Consider the following 8,315-nt stretch of genomic DNA (forward strand, 5'->3'; position numbering starts at 1 on the left):
ACAGTATAAAAAAGAAAACTATGGACCAATATTCTTCATGAAAATCAATGCAAAAATCCTTTAAAAATTTGCAAGTAGACTGTAGCAATATATAAAAAGAATTCTACATCATGACCAAGCGAGGTTTATTCCAGGGATGCAATGATGGCTCAAATGCAAAAGTCAAATGTCATCTACCATATTAAGGCGAAAGAAGAAAAAATCATATGATCGTAAGAACTAGGAAGATCCGTAGGAGAAGAAAGGGATAAAGAAAGGGGGGTAATCAGAAGGGGGAATCGCATGACAGACTATGGACTCTGAGAAACAAACTGAGGCCTTCAGAGGGGAGGCGGGTGGGGGATAGGATAGGCTGGTGATGGGTAGTAAGGAGGGCACGTATTGCATGGTGCACTGGGTGTTATACGCAACTAATGAATCATCGAACTTTACATCAAAAACCAGGGATGTACTGTATGGTGACTAACATAATATAATAAAAATATTATTATAATAAAAAAAGAAAAATCATATGATCAATTAATACAGGAAAATAATTAGAAAAAATTCAATACCAATTCCTGATAAAACTCTCAGAAAGTAACTATATAGAGAAACTTCCTCAACTTGATGATGACCATCTATAAAACAAGGAAACAAACCTGGCATGGCTAACCTTACACTTAATGGTACAGAACTGAATGCTTTTCCTGTAAGATCAGGAAGAAAGCAAGGATGTCCACTCTCACCACACTTATTCAACATAATGTTGGATATTCTAGCCAGTGTAAGAAAGTAAAAAAAGGAAAATAAACACAATACAGAACCGAAAGGAATACAACTGTCCCTATTTTCAGAAGACATGACTGCATAGAAAATAAGGAAACTACCAAAAACTCCGAGAAATAATAAGAAGGGTGTTCAGTATGGTCACAGTAAATAAGATAAATAACTGTCATACTTCCGCATACTAGAAATGAGCACAGGATCACCAAAATTATAGTATAATTCCATTGACACTCACCCCCAAAATTATATACTTAGGTGTATATCTAACAAAAAGGACTTGTAGACTGAAAACTATAAGGCTGATGGAAGAAATCAAAGAAAACCTAAGTAAGTAGAGACATATTGTGTTTGTGGATTGGAAGACTCAACATAGTAAATATGTCAATTCTTCTCAAATTGATATGTTTTAATGCAATTTCTATCAAAATTCCTGCAAAGTGGTTTTTTTTCAATATCATTCTAAAATTTATGTGGAAAAACAAAACAACTACAATAAAGCATTTTTTCAAGTTGGCAACCTTTCATCTAAATTTCCATGTATAAATTTACATACTTACAGGAAATGAAGTTGTTTCTTATAAGAAATTCTAAATGTTGCCATGAAAGCAATCTTTGCTCATCCTTTCACTTTTAGTGCCACTTTTTTTTTTTAAATGTTGTTTTCTAAAGAGAATTGAGTTCAAGTCAAATAATACTTATATTTCATTTAAGGCAATTCATTTTAGGAATTATCGAAATATCACTGAGAAATGATTTTTTACCTATAGTAGTCTAAGATTCCAACCCAAATTTAGCAATATATTGTAGGTCTATTTTCTTTATACACTCCTACCTCCGATTCATTCCTTTTTCTTAAGGTTTTTATTTAAATTCCAGTTAGTTAACATGCAATGTAATATTGGTTTCAAGTGTACAATATACTGATGCAACACTTCTATTCAGCACCCAGCGCTCATCACAGCAAGTGCACTCCTAAATCCCCATCCCCTATTTAACTCATCCTCCACGCACCTCCCCCTCTGGTAACCATCGGTTTGTTGCCTATAGTTAAGAGTCTGCTTCTTGGTTTGCCTCTCTATTCTTTTTTTCCCTTTGCTCATTTCTTTTGTTTCTTAAAGTGCACATATGAGTGGAATCATATGGTATTTGCCATTCTGACTTATTTACTTAGCATTATACTCTCTAGCTCCATCCACATCATTGCAAAATGGCAAGATGTCATCCTTTTTTATGGCTGAGTAATATTCATTATATATATATGTATATATATATATATTTCATCTATAACATGACTTCTTTTTTTTAAATTCAATTAGCCAACATATTAGTTTCAGATGTAGTGTTCAATAATTCATCAGTTGCTTATAACACCCAGTGCTCATCACATCACACGCCTTCCTTAATACCCATCACCCAGTTACCCCATCCCCCACTAACCGACCCTTCAGCAACCCTCGGTTTGTTTCCCAGAGTTAAGAGTCTCTCATGGTTTATCTCTCTGTCTGATTTCTTCCCATTCATTTTCCCTCCCTTCCCTTATGATCCTCTGCACTATTTCTTATATTCCACATATGAGTAAAACCATAAAAATACGGAACACTTCATGAATTTGTATGTCATCCTTGTGTAGGGGCCATGCTAATCTTCTCTATATCATTCCAATTTTAGTATGTGTGCTGCCGAGGTAAGCACTATACCACAGCTTCTTTATCCACTTATCTGTCGATGGACATCTGGGCTCTTTCCGTAGTTTGGCTATTGTGGACATTGCTGCTATAAACTTTGGTGTGCAGGTGCCCCTTCAGATCACTACATTTGTATCTTTGGGGTAAATACCTAGTAGTGCAATTCCTGGATCATAGAGTAGGTCTATTTTTAACTTTTTGAGGAATCTCCCTACTGTTTTCTACAGTGGCTGTACCAGTTTGCATTCCCACCGATAGTGCAAGGGTGTTCCTTTGTCTCCACATCCTTGCCAACACTTGTTTCTTGTGTTTTTGGTTTTAGCTACTTTGACAGGTGTGAGGTGATATCTCATTGTAGATTTGATTTGTATTTCTCTGATGATGAGTGAGGTTGAGCATCTTCTTATGTGTCTGTTGGCCAGCTGTATGTCTTCTTAGGAAAAATGTCTATTCATGTCTTCTGCCCATTTTTTAATTGGATTATTTTTGGGGGGGTGTTGAATTCTATAATTTTTTTTTTAATTTTGGAAACTAACACTTTATCAGATATGTCATTTGCAAATATCTTCTCCCATTCTGAAGGCTGCCTTTTAGTTTTGTTGATTGTTTCCTTTGTTGTGCATAAGCTTTTTATTTTGATGAAGTCCCAATAGCTTATTTTTGCTTTTATTTCTCTTGCCTCTGGAGACATATCTAGAAGGAAGTTTATGGCCAATGTCAGAGGGGTTACTGCCTGTGTTCACCTCTAGGATTTTGATGGTTTCAGGTCTCACATTTAAGTCTTTAATCCATTTTGAATTTATTTTTGTGTATGGTGTAAGAAAGTGATCCAGCTTCATTCTTTTGCATGTTGCTGTCCAGTTTTACCAACACCATTTATTGAAAAGACTGTCCTTTTTCCTTTGGATATTCTTTCCTGCTTTGTTGAAGATGAATTGACCATATAGATGTGGGTTCCTTTCTGGATTTTCTATGCTGTTCTATTATTCCATGTTTTTGTTTTTGTGCCAGTACCATACTGTCTTGATCACCAGAGCTTTGTAATATAATTCAAAGTCTAAAATTGTGATGCCTCCAGCTTTGCTTTTTCTTTTTCAAGGTTGCTTTGGCTATTCGGGGTCTTTGTGATTCCATGCAAATTTTAGGATTGTGTGTTCTTGCTCTGTGAAAAATGCTGGTGGTATTTTGATAGAAATTTCATTAAATGTGTAAATTGCTTTGGGTAGTATAGACAGTTTAACAATATTTGCTCTTCCAATCCATAAACACGGAATGTTTTTGCATTTCTTTGTGTTCTCTTCAATTTCTTTAATCAGTGTTTTATAGTTTTCAGAATACTGGTCTTTCACTTCTTTGGTTAGGTTTATTCCTAGGTATCTTATTGTTTTTGGTGCAATCGTAAATGGGATTGATTCCTTAATTTCTCTTTCTGCTGCTTTACTGGTATATAGGATGAAACAGATTTCTGTATGTTGATTTTGTATCCTGAGATTTTATTGAATTTGTTTATCAGTTCTGGCAGTTTTTGGGTGGAGTCATTTGGGTTTTCTACATAGAATATCATGTCATCTCCAAAGAGTGAAAGTTTGACTTCTTCCATGTTGACTTGGATGCCTTTTATTTTTTTGTGTTGTCTGACTGCTGTAGCTGTGACTTCCAGTACTATGTTAAATAATGGTGAGAGTGGACATCCCTGTCTTGTTCCTGACCATGGAAGAAAAGCTCTCAGTTTTTCCCCATTAGCTGTGGGTTTTTCATATATGGCCTTTATTATGTTCAGGTATGTTCCCTCTAAACCTACTTTATCATGAGTGGATATTTTACTTTGTCAGATGCTTCTTCAGCATCTATTGAAATGATCAAATGATTCTTATCCTTTCTTTTATTAATGTGGTATATCATAGTGATTGATTTGTGAATACTGAACCACACTTGCAACTCAGGAATAAATCTCACTTGATCTTGGTGAATGATTCTTTTAACGTATTGTTGCATTCTGTTTGCTAGTATTTTATTGAGAATTTTTGCATCCATGTTCATCAGGGATAATGGCCTGTAGCTCTGTTTTTTAGTGGAGTCTTTATCTGGTTTTGGTGTCAGGATAATGCTGGCCTCATAGAATGAATTTGGGTTTTTCTTCCTTTTCTATTTTTTTGGGAATAGTTTGAAAACAATAGGTATTTACTCTTCTTGAAATGTTTGATAGAATTTGCTCATGAAGACATCTGGTCCTGAACTTTCTGTTCGTTGGGAGTTTTTTTGATTAGTGATTCTATTTCTTTGCTGGTTATTGGTCTGTTCAAATTTTCTATTTCTTCCTGCTTCAGTTTTGGTAGTTTACATGTTTCTAGAAATGTGTCCATTTTTTCTAGGTTGTCGCATTTGTTGGCATGCAGTTTTTCATAATATTGTCCATAATTGTTTGTATTTCTGTGGTGTTGGTTGTTATTTCTCCTCACTCATTTATGATTTTATTTATTTGGGTCTTTCTCATTTCTTTTTGATAAGTCTGGCTAGAGATTTATCAATTTTATTTTTTCAAAGAACCAGCTCCTGGTTTCATTGATCTGTTCTATTTTTTTAAATTTTTAAAAATTTTTTAAATTAAAATTTTAAAATCTATTTTTTTTAAATTTCTACATGATTTATTTCTGCTCGAATCTTTATTATTTCCTTCCTTCTTTTAGCTTTATGCTTTGTGTGTTCTTTTTCTAACTCCTTTAGGTGTAAGGTTAGGTTGTACATATGAGATTTTTCTTGCTTCTTGAGGTAGGCCTATATTGCTGTATACTTCCCTCTTAGGAACCACTTTTGCTGCATCCCAGAGTTTTTGGACCATTGTGTTTTCATTTCCACTTTTTCCCATGTATTTTCTTTGATTTGGTTGACCCATTCATTATTTAGTGGGGTGTTGTTTCTACGTATTTGTGGTCTTTCCAAATTTCTTTCTTGTGTTTGACTTCTAATTTCATAATGTTGTGGTCAGAAAAGGTGCATGGTATGACTCTGATTCTTTTGTACTTGTTGAGGCCTGATTTGTGACCTAATGTGTGTTCTATTCTGAAGAATGTTCCATGTGCACTTGAAAAGAATGTGTATTCTGCTGTTTTACAATGGAATGTTCTGAATATACCTGCTAAGCCCATCTGGTCCAGTGTGTCATTCAAAGCCATTCTTTCCTTGTTGATTTTCTGTTTAGATTATCTAAGCCCATAGCTGTAAGATGTTCAAGTCCCCTACTATTATTGTGTTTTTATTATCTAGTTCCGTTATTTTTGTTATTTACCATTTTATGTATTTGGGTGCTCCCATGTTGGAGGCATAAATATTTACAATTGTTATATCTTCTTGTTGGATTGTCCCTTTATGATTATATAGTGTTCTTCTTTTCTTCTTTTTACAGTCTTTGTTTTGAAGTCTAGTTTTTCTGATAAAAGTATTGCTGCTTCAGCTTTCTCTTGACATTTATTTGCACGATAAATGTTTCTCCATCCCCTCACTTTCAATCTGCAGGTGACTTTAGGGCTAAAATGAGTCTCTTGTAGTCAGCATTTAGATGTGCCTTGTGTGTTTATCCATTCTGACACCCTATGACTTTGGTGCATTTAGTCCACTTACATTCAAAGTAATTATTGATAGATATGTATTTAGGGCCATTTCGTTGTTTGTTTTGTCATTGTTTCTGGAGATTTTCTCTGGTCTTTTCTTGTCTTTGTCACTTTTCATCTCTCCTTTGCATCAGAGTCCCCTTTAATATTTTTTGCAGGGCTTGTTTAGTGTTCATGAACTCCTTTAGTTTTTGTTTGGTTGGGAAACTTTTTATTTCTCCTATTTTGAATGATAACCTTGCTGGATAGAGTATTCTTGGCTGCAAATTTTTCCCATTTAGTACTTTGAATATATCATGCTACTCTCTTCTGGCTTGACAAGTTTCTGCTGAGAAGTCTCCAGCTAGCTTTAGGGGTCTTCCCTTGTAAGTTAAAGACTCCTTTCTCTTCTTGTTTTTAAGATTTTTTCTTTATCATTATATTTTGCAAATTTAATTACAAATGTCTTGGTGTTGGCCTGCTTTTGTTGATTTTGGTGGGAATTCTCTTTGCCTCCTAAACCTGGATGTCTATTTCCTTCCCCAGATTAGGGAAGTTTTCTGCTGTTATTTCTTAAAATACGTTTGCTGTTCCCTTTTCTCTCTTCTTCTGGGACTCCTGTAATATGAAGTTATTATGTTTGATGGAGTTATTGAGCTCCCTAAATCTATTCTCGTGCTGCATGATTCTTCTTTCTCTTTTGTTCAGCTTCCATTATTTTCCACTATTTTGTCTTCTAAGTCATTAATTTGTCCCTCTGCTTCTTCCAGCCTGCTGTTCATTGCATCAAATCTGCTTCCAAACTCATTTATTACATTCTTCATCTCTGACTGATTCTTTTTCAGACTTTCATTTGCTGTGGTTAAGGGTCTCACTAGTGTCTTTCTTTTCTCAAGCCCAGTGGATATTCTTATGATTGTTGCTTTAAATTCTCCATCAGGGGTGCCTGGGTGGCTCAGTCAGTTAAACATCTGACTCTTGATTTGAACTCAGGTCATGATCTCAGGGTCCTGAGATTGAGCCCCATGTCAGGCTCTATGCTCAGCATGGAGTCTGCTTGAGTTTCTCTCCCTCTGCCCCTCCCCCTGCTCATGGTCTCTCTTTCTCAAAAATAAATAAATCTTTAAAAATAAATAAAATTCTCCATTAGGCATGTTACTTATATCTATTTTGCTTAGATCTCTGGCCATGGCCTTATCTTATTCTTTCATTTGGGACAAATGCCTCCTCTTGGCTTTTTGTCTAAATCTCTGCCTTCTGCTGTGTGTTAGAAAAGCCAGTTATGTCTCCTGCTCCTGAAATAATGGCCTTGTGAAGAAGAGGCAATGTAGTGCCTAGGGTCTGGCACTTCAGGGAGTATCTCTGATGTTTGCTGTGCAAGCTCTGGTGTTATGTTTTGGCTACTGTATCCTTCAGGCTAGTCATCTTCAGAGGCTCTGCTTGCCTGTTATGCACAATGTTTGGTTCCTGGCCTGAATGTGTTGAGTTTTAACTAAGCGTGCCCTGGTCTGCTTATGAGGTGAGTCCTGACTCACTCCACCAGAACTTAGGCCCTGCAGAGCTGGTATGTCCAGAAGACGTGGCATGGGCAGGGTTTGTGCTGGTGTTCTGGGGGAGGGTCCTGCTGTTCTGGGACTGAGGCAAGCTTGACTGAGAAGGGCAGTCCTGCCAGAACACAGTGGGAGGTGGGGCCTGGTGTAAGCAAGTTGGGCAGCCAGTGTCCACGCCTTCCTACTTCCTTGAGGTGGCTCTGTGTTCATGTTGGAAGGTGGGAGAAGGAAATGGAGCTCGGCAGTTCCTTTGTTCCTGAGAGGCTTCTCCTTGAACACTGCCTCTCAGGGACTCCCTTGAGAAGAGCAAATAATCACTCCACATGTGCCTCAGGCATTCTTCAGATTGCCATTTCCACAATGTCTGCCCCCAGGTTGTTCGCCTGCCTTCTCTCCAGGAACAAGGCAGTGCCCTCATGGCTCCATCCTAACCAAGCCCGGTGACTTTTAAAACTCTAGGCTTTAAGCCCCACTGTTTGCAACAACTCACAAAATTCAGCCCCTGTAGTTTTGCAAGCCAATGGCTTTAGAGAAAGCCTCTTCTTGTGTGTTCCCCTGTGTGTTCCTTCTCTCTCACCCTACTCTGAAAGCACAGCTCCCTCCCCTGCACAGCATCTGCTATCCATTTCTCCCTTAGACCACATCTCCATATTTCCTACCTTCTTTGATGTGGTCTCTTCTCTCTCTTTAGTTTTGGAGTTCGTACTGTGAGTCTTCAGTTCAAT

At 36.9% G+C, this 8,315-nt stretch overlaps 1 non-coding gene across 1 annotated transcript; it reads right to left on the reverse strand.

Annotated features, from left to right (window-relative positions):
* Positions 1–2,353: 2,353 nt before the first annotated feature.
* On the reverse strand, positions 2,354–2,460 carry LOC123789771 (U6 spliceosomal RNA). The gene has a single exon (XR_006778906.1). It is a non-coding gene; the product is annotated as a U6 spliceosomal RNA (small nuclear RNA).
* Between the last annotated feature and the right edge of the window lie 5,855 nt (positions 2,461–8,315).

The sequence above is a fragment of the Ursus americanus genome, chromosome 8 (genome assembly GCF_024610735.1).
Source record: "Ursus americanus isolate L20-20 chromosome 8, mUrsAme1.1.p, whole genome shotgun sequence".
Classification (NCBI taxonomy): Eukaryota; Metazoa; Chordata; class Mammalia; order Carnivora; family Ursidae; genus Ursus; species Ursus americanus.